Here is a 14,480-nt window from a genome sequence, read left to right on the forward strand (position 1 = left end):
AATAAATTACTTCAAAGATAATGCTTAATCAAACTCAATATTGATACAGATAAACATTTCAAACTAACTTTAATAAAACAAGTGTAAAGTATTTATATCACTGAGGGTCTGCAACTTGAGCTACAACTATGTAGTCCATAAAAGCCTCTGCCATAAAACACTCGAATTGATAAATACATACATACATGACTATAAAGTAAGTAAATTTGTTAGTTTAAGCGATCAGTAGATAAAATAGCGAAAAAAGATCGCTTAGACGGATTATATAAGTTTAATGTGATTCATGTTAGCCTATTTCCAAACTCGTATAATCTATCGTAATAAGGTGCTGTTTTGTGAGAGTTACTAATTTTTCATTATTTTGTAGTTATTGAATAATAATTCCGGAACAATAAATAATAAGAACCGTCTTCGATTCGTCAAGAGCGATGAATCGTACAAAGAACTGTTATAAATCTAATAGTTTGGCGTGATACTTTAGGATTGAATACTATACCACTAAGATACTGAAAACCTATTGACATAGTGTATCCTATGGAGAGTGATGAATCGAGCAAACAACTGGTACAATAATTATAGATTGACATCATTGATACTACTAAGATACTGAAAAACTATGTTGTTGCCTTCACAAGTCAAGAGTGAAGTATAATAAGTGGCGAATTGATGGCGTCATGCAAGTCTTTAGGAGAGTCGTCCATGCTATTTAGCACTCCTAGTCTCTGAGTTATACGCAACACTCTCTCAAACTTTCGCTGTTTCCGTTCTATTGTCAAAGTTCAATGAAAATGGTCCAACATAGTCTTCCAACTCTTAACTTCTGAAAATTATAAACTAACCCTCGCATATTCTAAATATCAACGTAGTGTAAAGATAAAACTAAGACTAAACACCGTTGTTCAGGAGAAATTTATTGCCAAATAAACGAAATAGTTGTTAGCTAAGAACACTTGACGCGACGGATTGTTGGAAAATATGACATATTTGAATGATATCATACATAGACATTTACAGTGGGTGACAAAAGTCTACGCAGTGCAGTAAAGAGAAAGAAACTTTTGTCAAAATTTTGGTTTATTATCTGAGATATACATAGAATAACTCTATTTCATTGAAATCTCGCAAAACCTAGTCGTAAGTTCCGACTAATTTCAACAATGTTTCATATGAGTATTATCCGATCTCTGAGTGTTTTGTGATGGTAAACGGAGGTCTATACTGATAAACCAGAACTCCAGAAACAATATAAGTTATATTGTACACTTACATTTTTAACCTACTGTATGCACCCATAATACAATTGTCGCTAAGAAGCAATGAAATATGATCGCGAACATATCTTCAACACTTACTTGTAAGCATAAGTGTTGTACACTATTGACATAGTGTACCCAAATACCGCAAACATAAATATTTCGGCTCCAACATAATCACTTCAACTTTTATTATCTGATAAGCTCATTTTATCGCCTAGTTTTAATGTCTTCTAGGTGTAGAGCTTATCTGTATCTTGTAGAGTGGCAAGAAAATAATCATATTTTCTTGGTAAGGTTTTGCTGTAATCATTCGTCGGGTTTATATATTTAGTTATGTTAGTTTTCGACATAACTTCAGTTTCTCAAAAACACTATTTATCGTTATACTTATAGTTGCTTACAATGACTTCAACTATTAATTAGATGTTAGTCATTTGTACCATTGGTAACTGCTGTGTAAATTGATTGTGAATATGCTTTATCGGCACCTCAATTTTTTTTATTAATTATCAACCCTAAAATAGTGTTGTATGGTTATATAGATCGGAATTTTTTTAACATTCTTCTCTTGCTTGCTGTAGGGAAGTTTCGTCATGGTTAAACCAAGAATTTCTCAAATCGGAACAACATAAGAAAGAGGGACCTTTTTTAGCTGCTAATTTGTCTTTTTGATTGAAGAATGTCCTTTAAGCTATATCTTCAGGAGTTCGAAAGCTCAGGGATTTTATATTATATATAACAAGATTCTGAACAAATCTGTATTAATAGTTCTTGTAATCTCTTAAGTGCCATTACGACTTTCCTCATCTTATGACATCATCCACCTGCTTGTTTATTGTATTTCATGAACTTGTTGCACTGTTTACGATTGTTTTTGTTGCATTTCTTTTAACAGCCGCGTGTACATATGTACGGTTAATTTCCATGGCGGGCATTGGCACTTGACCGTGTTAAAATATAATTTTTTATGAAGCTTTCTTCAGCCAGACCATGCACAAATAAGACAGGGCTTCGACATGCGCAATGCAGAAATGCAAATAATATGTAGGTGTATCAATGGGTGATAATATATGACAGGGAATGAGTATTTGCTTGTCTACATACATACATATAGGCGCAGAAGCCCAACTTTTTCATTTACATATATACACATATATGTATGGGCAAATGTGGGCCTACAAGTTAATGTTAAGTGTTCAACCCACCTTAGTATACTGCAGCCACATGTATCTATATATTGTATGTATCTATATACATACATATATATTTCCTTTAAGCGATTAAACGTGCCTACTGCCTGTCAATTTGTATATAGTCAAATATGGACGATTAATTAATAAACCGTTGTGGATTGCGGGATTATCATGCACAAGCCCACAAACACACACATACCAAATGAAGTTCATGAATACTCGTATATATATGAATATATATAAGTATGTATATAATGACAATGTATGTATTCAATTTGCGCAATTAACCAACGGATTGCTGGCATGTAAAAGTCGCTGGCCAAGCCAGAGTTCGCTTCAATTCCACGCTGTTGTTGCTAGGCATAATTGCGGCCCTTCCTCCCATTAAAAGGTTTTTATGTGTTTCTTCCACTTTATTTTTGCTTGCTTTTTGCAATCTCGTGCTCGAGGCCTACAATACGACAAGTGACTCTTTTATGCATACTTATACCAGTATTACTGTTATTTGTATAATTTAACATTTTTTATGATTGCTCATTGAACGGATGTTTGAAAGAGGAAGTCAGGGTTACGCAAAAGGGTGTGCGCGTAAAGCCATTGTGAAGGCAGCAGCGCAATTGAGCGCTTCTGCTAAGTGTGCGGCAAATTGAGAGCAGCTTTAAATAATTTCATGTGAAACAAGCGAGTTTTATCTACAACTAGCTAAAGTAGCCACGAAAACAAAAGCTTGCAAGCATACTTTATCTTCTCCTATTCTGGGAAAGGCAAGTATTATTATTATTATTATATTGATAAGAGTTTAAATTAATTTCAAGTTTAATCACGTGATATATCCATACGAGCGTATAAGTCGCTTTTTTTAATTCACACGCTTTTTATTCAAGGCCACAACTTTATATTATTATAATATAAAATATAATCCATGGTTGAGAATTTAAATAGAAACTTAATCTGTATAAAACTTGTAACACTAATGCGATAAAAAGAGTTTTGTGCGTATTTCTCACAATACAGAAATCCAACTTATCTTAATGTGTTGTTTGTGCAGTCGAATTCAATGAAGATATGTAAGTTATGAGAAATATTTCACAATTAATTTTTTTAAATATTAATAAATATAATTAATAGTAATAATAAAAATAATCAAATCAATTATCTTAAAGTAATTAATGTATTTTGTTTTAATATACATATATTGTTAATTGCAACTAATAAAAGTAGTTTGTTCGCACAAATCTTCCGATTGCAAGCTTACTTAAATCAACTACTTAATAAATTATAAAATATCAACTGGTGGCAACCCTTTTTAAAATATCTTTGACAGAAATGTTTTTTCCATAAAAGTCTGTAGTTTTATGTGCATAAAATAAAAAATTATAATTTGGGGCAACTCTATTTAAAATTATCAAAAAAATATATAATAACATATGTATATTTCCTCAAAATCTCCACTTTGACTATCATGTATTTCATTCAATTTATTGATAAAAGAAATTCGGAATTGGTGGCAACACTTTTCCATTGATGTCAATCATTTTCAAACATATATTCAGATATGTCTTAGAAATTGATTGCAGAAACATTTTTCAACTTGAAGTCTTCTTAAGAATTTTAACTTTTTCAGCTAACAAAAAGTCTGGAAAAATTACGTAATAACCTGTAAAAGCCCCCTGTGGTTAGATGGATTCTCTCAATTTTCTGGTGGCTTAGAATTAGCTTTATAGCATATTGTTAGTATTTTTCCTTTTATCCACGGAAAAACGGTTAAAAAAATTGATGTTATACTTATTTGCATATTTTGAAAAGTTTTCAAAGAAATGAAAGATAATATTAAATAATAGGGTTTCGAAAACTATTGAAATACTTTGTCAAAATTTAATGAGACATTTTTTTCCAGCGTAAATTTGGTCGGTGTTACCATCCTATCCGAAGTCCGAATCCATCTTCAGGGGTTCGAAATATGCACTTTTATGCACTTTACTTGCGATAAAAATGAAAATGTTGAATTAACGAGATTTGTGTACATCTGTTAAATTCTTATGAAACGATTGACGATTGAGATATCGAATACTTCAAAGATATCAAAGGAACGTGTTGGACACACCGTTTTCAAACAATTGAGTATGCAAAAGCTCTAAAGCTCGAAAAAAGCTCGTATGTTTGTACTGCTTAGTTGGGATTGCTTTCAAAACATTCTTAGGTATTTTTTATTTAATTTCTCTATAAGAAGGAGGGTCAAAATGGTAAGTTGTTGCATAAGCCAACATTTTATTTTATAGACACCTACAGTAGTAGAAGTGCAGTCATATATACTTTAGGCGAATGTCATAGCGGAGTGATTTATGGGCCAATATTATGTGATTCGCACAATCTATGATTATTAAAAAATTTGTATTTTCCCAGTGTTTTCCAAGGATTTGCTTAACCTTACAGCATATTCTCACCATGAATAAACTACTCATAAATTTAATTTGCTATTCAGTGGCTACTAGTAGTGCCGATATTTTCAGGCGATATTCACCAAATTGCAGTAGCAGCGGAATCTATAAACCTAAGTTGGATAGTATAACGTCAATGAAACAGAGGAAAATACATCGGTAGTAGTAATGCGAACTTGTAATAAAAATTTTAAAATTCTCGAATCAGTAGTCTTAGTCAAGTTCATTAAAATGAATTCAATTAATTTCGCTTATAAATGACTACACAAATTTAAATGCATACATATGTATGCTTGTTGAATAAATTAGTATATGTATGTATGTACGCGTCATTGCCTCCCAAAAGTGGTTCGAAAGCCCAATAGGCCGCATAGGCGTTCGATGAGCAAAAAAAGAAAAAACTCGTTTTGCCAGCAAAAAAATTTACCTCGTATATACTTCCTTATTGTGTGTGTGTCTCTGCTATACACTTGTTATACATTTGGGCATATGCGTGTTACGTGTGTGTGTGTGTGTGTTTGTTTAGAGCTACACATACACATGTGCGTTGAACAAAATCAGATTGCAAATTCTCGAAATGTGTCATGTATATACATAGATATTTATGACATAGCAACAATGCCTTAGCTCAACAGCCAAAAGTCTTGCGATACCATTTAGCACGGGTCCAATCACGCGCGACATATGCACACACATGAACATACATATAGATATATAAATGAAAAGTTATATGCGTGTTTGTACTTAAATTGGCGCTGTCACCATAAATACTAGTATATTGAATATATTGGGCCGCCCAGCGCACACATACCCACATTTACGCATAAGCGTGCGCACATACATGCACATAAGGTAATTAAATTAGGCCTATACCAATTTCAATTTCAATTACTATTCAAACCTAAAATCTGTTTTCAATTCCTATGGCGCAGCTAATTCCTATGCGTGCCAACGCTTCAATCAACCTGCTCATCGGCGCACTGCCTACCCAACCAGCCAAGTGTCAAGGTATTTTTCGTCGGTTCACAAACGGCGTTGACACTAACAAAGTGCCATATAATTATGTAAATATATATACATAAATATATATTAGACTTTGTTGGCATAAGTACATATGTAACATAAGTGCCAGTAAGTGTATGTATATGACCAAATATTAAAGCGTTGACATTGTCTTTTTCGGTGCTCATTAGATTGTCTTGTCCATACATTTGGCGAGCAAACGCACACAAACACACACATACATACATAAATATTATATATTTGTATGTATATATGGTACGCATTTAGTGCGTGGCTCGCTATCTATGCGCCACATAAACGCTTTTTTGATAAGAGTGCGTCAATTTGCACGATTGTTCGCACCGTTTCACCGCGCTTCTGTTCCCCACCTGTGCGCCAGCACTTAATCAATTTGCCATTGTACCTGTTTCGATTATAAAATTTTTGAATTTTTACCTAAGCGTCGAGAATAGTAGCGCCGCATTATGGCCGCATGGCGTTACGGCGTTAAAAACTGGTGTCACAGTAGCTGAAATGTTAAATAGCGCAACAACAATAACAAAGACGTGTTAAAATTTCTAACTTCGCCTTTGCAACGCCTACGGCTTTTGTGAAATGCTGAAAGTGTAACTCCGACGCGACGAGTGATATATGGCATGTAAATACATATTTCGTTGATATGTACATGTGTTTATATAAAAATAAAATATGTTAATATGCAATATATGGTTTTCATGTTACGCGAAACACGTGCCACAAATCGGTGTCTGCTGAGGCTTTTCGTACCATTTTCGGCATGCGTTTGACAAAAATGAAAGGTCTTTTGTAGCTTGCAGACACTTTTTGGCTGTCATTGTTTTTTCTGAAGTTCATTTTCATAATAGAAATATCAAAATCTATATCTTCCTAAAACCGATCAGCTATCAGTGGGTTAAACCTATGTAAATAGTTCTTTTAGCACATCTTCAAGCAAATCTGCATATTCTGCCAAACGGAAATATTTGTACCCCTTCATTGTTGCTTTTCTCAATAAGATCATTCTCTTGAGATCTGAGAGCCAGAATAATATGCTGGGGAGTACAATTAGAGCATTTTTCCGTGATAATTATTTCATGTGACTCCTAAAATATACACATCATAACATCGACAGATAGCCGTTTCGTCTTTTCACACATTAGATTCTTTATATCACATGTAGTCCATTCAGGTGATTGTCGATTGGACTTCGAAGTAAAATGATGGAGATATGTTTCATGAATTGTGACATATCAATCCAAAATTTCAGGTTTACAATAAGTCAACAGTTCCAAATACTGCTCGGGATTATCAATTCGGTATTCCGTATTCCTTCTGACAAAATGTAGAATTTTTAGATATATTCTTTAAATTGAATTTAAGACAGTTGGTTGGATTGCTTCAAACGATAAAAATTGATGTTAGGGGTCTTAGTCTTATTAAATAATTTCCTGCAAAAATCATTTCAAAATGGTATATAACATAAAGATCCTATCCCTTAAGGGGTTACATGGGTTTTGTCGCGTAAAAAATGGCTTATTTTCAATATTTTTTTTTCTATGTAAAAAATAATTTACTTAATTCAAACTTTAAAAAGGAAAAATTAAAACTACTCCATTGTGACGACATTTCGGGTGATAAAGATGCGTCCGCATTGTCAGAATAACTCCTGATAGGATCATCCCAAATGAAATAAAATAAATGTTTCGGGTATAACCATAAACTCGTGCTTGAACCAAGGAAATACATAAAAAAAATTAAATTTGGATTTTCGGCAGATATTTTTCCAAAAAAAATAAAAATTGCGATCAAATATGCTTGACATTTTGTGTTTTTTTTTTTAAATAGTTGTAATTGAAAAAAAATATAATCCTTCGTTCAAGCACGAGTAAATTGTATCTCGAACACCTGTGTAAAATTTCATCAAGATCGGTTGAGTAGACTTGACTTTGAAAACACGGTTCCGAGAAAAACGTGTTTAAAGTTTTGAGAAACAATTGTACATGACTTGGAGCACACACCTTCCAAAGGTTGTATCTCCGAAACTATTATTCGGATCGAGTTGAAAATTTAGGATAATATTCTTGAGATTTTGTAGAAATTAATAAGCTAAAAAACAAAAACTCTATTTTTTAAACTCACGAAACCCATGTAACCCCTTAATGAAAACATTGAGGCTAAGTTGGGAAACAAATGGTTTTTCATGATATATCTAACAACAATTATTTAAGAACCAAAATATAAAGCGTTAAATGCGGAACGAAGGAAAGATAATTATTCAACTCTTAACAACTTGATTAAAATCCTCCAAAAATATTATTTAAACTTTGTGCTACAAAAATTAATTAAAATAATTAAGCCCAAGAATAGAATCACTGTTATCGTGTATTATATCGAGATTTGAAATGTTGTACCAGAGTCAGTGATTTTTACCCCGAAGTTGTTGTCCAAAATTTTAAAGAGAGTGTTAACCGGAACCCTCAGATACGCTTCGTTTCAATATCGATTTTCGTTTCAATGAAAGCTAAGTTGATATAATACATAAATATACTGCTTAGAAAATTACGTTTCCTTAAGTTACTCCCTATCCACTTATCGATCTAAAGCTGTTGCAATCTATACAATCTTATGGACATGGTACATCTAACCTACTTGATCACTTGAGGTATTATTTATTGTATCTTCCTCTCTGCTTCTTTCTGCTGGTTACTTAATATTTTTGTGATTTTAATTATTTATCAGTTATTCTTTCATTGTATTGCCTATTAGACCGAACTATCGGTGTTTTTCATAGCATACTATATTGGAATTAGTAACAGCAAAGTCCGATCTGCCATTAATTAAATTATTAAAATTTAAAATAAGCGATTGTCGGCAGTTACAAAGGGCTCTTAACCTTTAAACACATGTATGGTAATAATTTCCTTATGTATTTGGATCGTTCGCAAATGATATCATAAATTTAGCAATTAGTGCAATAGAGAAATTTTCAGTTAATTTCCCCAAACCACAGAAGGCAGCGCTTAATTAATTTATCATTACGAGACTTTATGCTATTACAAGCCAAAGTAAATAAAATAAAAAAAAATATTCAAAACTTCATTTTCATGTTTATCAAAAGTTGGTGGTTTTAAAAATCTTCTACCATTCCTTTAGGTCAAAATGCAAATTCTCTCCATACCGTATCCGAGTAAGTGGCCACTATCTATCCGGTTGCTTACTATGCAAATATTTACAAATTTCCACACTTCAGTTCAACTCAAAATTTTGGCACTCGTTTGTTTTAACTACGTTTTAAAAATTCTCGCTTCCTTACCGGTTTTAAATGGCAATTAAAAACTTTTTCACCTGTCAAAATGTTGGTAGTTTTATGAATACTATAATAAACTTTAGCTTAACTGAATGAATATTATAATAAATTGAACCAATACGGTTGTAAATGTGCGTGTGTGTGTGTGTGTGTGTATGTTTAGTCATGTTATTAGTTGAAATGAATTTTTGAACTATCGAAAAAGTTGTTACTAATTGATGCAGTTCAATGCCCCGTACAACTTTTGTTTCAACTTCATTATGATTATTTCGAATACCTCAACTCGACACACAGTGTTACGTGGATATATAAAATTTTATATGATGACCTTAACCTCGAAAAGTTTACAATAGGAATGTTGAGCTTTTTCGGTCAATTTAGATCATTTGTAAAGTACAAACACCAAAGATCGATCTAAATTGCAACTTTGGCACATTATAGCTTTTTTAGACAGCCAAATTAATTGATTTATTTTTAATTTAAAATTTTTATTGAGAAACCCTTATTTGCTTTTTATACTGCCGTATACTCGTTAACCGATACATTTTTGTTTTTGCCTTTCATAAAAAGTTGGTAAGTTTCATCAGCTGATTAATATTTTTAGCAGCGAGCTAGCCCTAGCTTTTTTATCAAGAAATTTAGCTAATCGCAGGCATCGTACGTCTTTGTTGCCGAGTTGCATTTGATTTTCAAGTCGATTAAAATTCAACTAAAAATAAATGTAGATTTTTGCTGTCATCGATTGGCTAACTGCTATAGACAAGCCAATCGAACAAACTTTCCAAATTTTCGTACAAACTGGCAGCACTGAAATCGAATTGTATATACTTGGTCGCACTGAAATCTTCAACCACCGTCTATGCCTAACGTTTTCTGCAACAAATTTAATTTTTATTAAAGTTTTTTATTCAATAAACTCAATACCAACATACTAACGGTTTATCTTCGCCTGCACTTTTCAATTTCAAATTTGTGTATAACAATTTGTATTATTTTGACAGTAATTTGTCCTTTGAGCCGTTCACAATAGTAAAATGGTTCTAAAATGAGTAAAACAAAACTTGGTAGCACTCAGCAAGCGACTATTGAAATTTTAATGAGGTATTCGCATACACTCCAGCACGAATTCAACTAGATATCTTTGTTGCTGCTTTCACATGTAAAATTTTTGACAGGCGAGCAGCGCCCAAAGATAGCGAGCAGAGAAGTGACCAATCGATGGCAGCTTTTATTTTGTATGGTAAATCGATCTTAATAAGCGTTTTAATCGAGCAGAGGCCGCTTAATTGATCAATTAGCGCCTGTCTAAAAACGCTATTACAATTAAACATTTTGTCTTTTTGGCATTTCTTTTGATTTATTTTACTCACTAAAGGGATTATTTCATTTCATATTAGTTACTTACAGATTTGCCATCCATTATATTAATAAATTTGCAGTTATACACTAATTGTTCAATTAGTTAATTGCTCTACTTTAGCGTAAATTAAGCACAATTAACTTTAAAGTATTTTCTTTTCTCAATAATGCCTTACAGGAACATTTTACATACATGTATCAATTTATTAAAGAGATTTCATTTAGAGAGCTCTCATTTTTGATTGAGGAATTTTAGTTTTATTAATTTTCAATTGAATATCAATTTCAATTGAATAAATTAAATACAATTAAGATTAAATTCTTTGGATTAACTTATTTGCTCTTATTTTTCCGGAGGTCTTTGACATTTACGAATTTTTAATTGAATACTAATTTGACAATTAATTTATTGCTCTATTACAAGGTAAATTTAATACAATTAAGGTGAAATTGATTTTCATTTTTTTTTTTAAATTAATTACTCTCATTTTTGTTGAGAACTTTTACATTTACTAATTTTCAATTGAATACCAATTTGACAATTAAATTGCTTTATTATAAGATAAATTGAATACAATGTGTTAATTGCTAAATTATAAATTATATATATTATATCTTTTTACTTTACTATACATTTTTTGGAAGCGTTATATAAAAAGTACAGTTATTAAAGACTAAGCTTTTTTTCTAAATATGGTGTCCCTTAATTTTGTGCTTATTAATTAGCATGCCTTCACACTAGTCTCTAAATTACGCATTTATGGTACTTAACCAGTGCTTACTGTACTCACATAATACATACAAACACGCGTGATTAATAATATATTTAAATATTTCTTAAAAATGTATTAAGCAACTCATTCATTATTTTGTTATGCTGATATATCTATAAACATATTTATTTACATATTAATGGCTGTCTGTAGTCTGCCTGTGTGTGTGTGTGTGCGCATAAACTTTGGCTTGGCGACGCTGGCCCAGTGTAAAACCGGAGATACTTAGCGTTCAGCACTTTAGATTTGGTGTTATATATGTGTGTATGTATTTATGTGTATGAAGTGTCTATGTAGGTGTGTATGTTTTCATGTAGCTATGTAAATACCGATGTCTATATGTATATTGGGAGCTATGTCGGCATATTTTGAAGTGATTTCTATAAATGCGCAGGTAAATATTGCGATTGTGATCGCTTTTCGGTGTTTTCATTACGAACATTAGCATATACACACTCACACACATACATACATACATACAAATATATATAGTATCTACTTATATTTATGCATAATTTAAAAAAAAATTTCGTTAGTTCAGTTTGTCTATTAGTGGAGCCTGTGCGCTGTTGAGCTCATTTAAGCACACACGCACACAAATCTACATTGTCTTTTACAACGCCTGCTGAAGAAGCTGGCCAGCGCTGGAGCGCTCTCTCTCCAACATAAATTGTTTTTTGACTTTATACCTTATCTTCCTCTTCGTTTGTCGCCTTTCCTTCGCATCGCATCGTTGTTATTGGCAGCGTAACAGGTACTTTTATTGGTAATTTGAATAAATCTCACATTAGTAGCGTTTAACAAGTGGACACATATAGTTGTAGCTTTTTTCCAGCTATGACACCATGGAATTCGATACACTTGTGCTGGTGTGTTTTTTAATTTTCTTTACTTTCAATATTACGAACACATATTATTTAATCAGTTGTGTTGTGAAACTAGTTCTTATTGATCCACTAATGAGTTGAGTGGTAATGTTTATTTTATTTCTGTAAAATTTTCCATTTGCTTCATACCTTTTTACTGATCGGTGTTAAGATTCTACGTTTACTTGTAAATTCCAGGTGTACTTAACTGCGCAACTACGCTTGGTATTTTCTATATATACATAGATATATGTATCTATATTTATATGCGCCACACATTTTATTCCTGATTTCCACTATTAGTTTAACCTCAATCGATTTATTGTTAACCTACAATGTGCCAGACGATGGCACCTACTATGGCAGCACATGCCTTACACATTATTATAAACAATTATCTGTAAATCCTATCGTAAATATTCGCAATACCAGGAACTGTTGGCGTTTTATGATTGCCACTGCAATATTTACAATGTAAATATATAAATCAACCTTCAAATCATTGTTACATACACACATAGAGGGGTATATATCAGATATGGTGATAAAAATGTATTCATTAATTCTTTTGGCATTAGAATCGACCTTCTTTGTAACTTAAAGTCTGTATTATGTACTCATTGATCTACATAGCGTAATAATGTGGATCATTGAATTAGACGGTTTCACCTCAAAAGCTCTATAACGCTTGAAGAACTCGCCTTGTTAGATAACTTTAAATATTTATTTTGTTTAAGTTTAATCATTTTCGACAGTGTAATTTACCGGAACAAAAATCGTTTCTTTGAAATCGAAACACTCTATTATATTTTAAGAGGTTACAATAGGTTATACGACCCTGACTCGCTTAAATTTTTACAACCACCCCGAACGCGCCAACGGGATTGAAAAACAGATACTTTAAAGGGTTATATTTCGTCCGAAAAAAAGGTGTTTAGTTAAGACAAAAAAAAAATGGATTCGGACAGAGAGAACGACGAAAAAAATCATCAAAATCGTTTAAGTAGTTCTCGAGAATGATTGGCAACCGACTTTGAAAACACAGTTTTTTGAAAAAAAATCGTTGAAAGATGTCAGTGACAATAGAGTATCCCCAAATCGCGCAACTTGTTCAGACTGCAAAGCTATCACTCGACAAATCTTTTAGGGCAATATTCTAGAGTTATAGACTTTTTAAAGCCGTGAAATTCATGTACATCTTTAAAATGTTTTCCATGTCTTGTTGTCATGTTATGTTTTTCAAATGTCTAAAAAGAAGTTAAATTTTCTTTCAAAATCGTAAAGTGGAGTAACCCCTACCAATTTCATTTCGATCTAAATCCCATCCTCAAATTTTTGTCAATATTACTCCTTTAAAAACAATGTTGCTTCCGCTCCTCAACGTATTATTCGGTAGTTCTCCCAGATGTGATGTTTTCATCATATCAACAAAAACAAAATTTTTGAAATTTTTTGATTACATTAAAGAATTAAAGGAGCTAAACTCGATCTATGAACTCCTTTCTTTCTGTTCCTTCATGCAACGGCGATTAATTCGAAACCTCGAATCTTAATAGGAAATCGTGAAGTTTTTGCAGTGCTCATTCAGGTGTTTAGTTTAGTTTCCGAAACACGTCGACTCGTCCATTTTTAAGATCGAATACATGCTTCTTAAATCTCGTAAAGACTTTTTAGCAACTTGAGATTTACAATTCCTCATAAATGCTTGTTGATATTTATAAAATATTTTTTTCGATAATGTGTCTAAATTTTATAGTCTCAATGAGACTTTTAAACCGAAAATCATATGCAAAAGAGCCACAACATTTCATTTGTTTTTCATCAGGAAGCGCTGATTATTTGGTTTTCATTTTATTAGTACCGTTATACATATTTCAATTGTAAATAGTGTTTATATGCCACAAGTAGACGCACCTCACCTTGATCCAAGCAAATGTTTACGCAGATTTGTTTACAAAATTTGCAGTAGTTTTTGCTATTTTACTCCATAAATATTGATTTCATTAGGTGTGAGTTGCATGCGAAAATTACGAAAACGTGTTACATATAAACCCTAGAAACTTTGCAGTCGAGAATGCGTCATTAAGTTTTTATTTCCCACAACAATTACTAATGTGGCATAGTAAAATATGATAACCTATGGCAATAATGAGGTCACCTTACATACATATATAGTGCTGAATATTATACGGTAATGTAGTGTAGATTTGATATAATTTTATAAACACAGTGTTTCATGAGCATTAGATGCGGGCGCCATCGGATTCG

The 14,480-nt window shown here is 32.2% G+C and overlaps 1 protein-coding gene across 2 annotated transcripts in view; it reads left to right on the forward strand.

Annotated features, from left to right (window-relative positions):
- LOC105216434 (mitochondrial cardiolipin hydrolase) overlaps window positions 1–14,480 on the forward strand; it is a 64,818-nt gene that overhangs the window by 25,951 nt on the left and 24,387 nt on the right. The window lies entirely within an intron of this gene.

The sequence above is a fragment of the Zeugodacus cucurbitae genome, chromosome 5 (genome assembly GCF_028554725.1).
Source record: "Zeugodacus cucurbitae isolate PBARC_wt_2022May chromosome 5, idZeuCucr1.2, whole genome shotgun sequence".
Lineage (NCBI taxonomy): Eukaryota > Metazoa > Arthropoda > Insecta > Diptera > Tephritidae > Zeugodacus > Zeugodacus cucurbitae.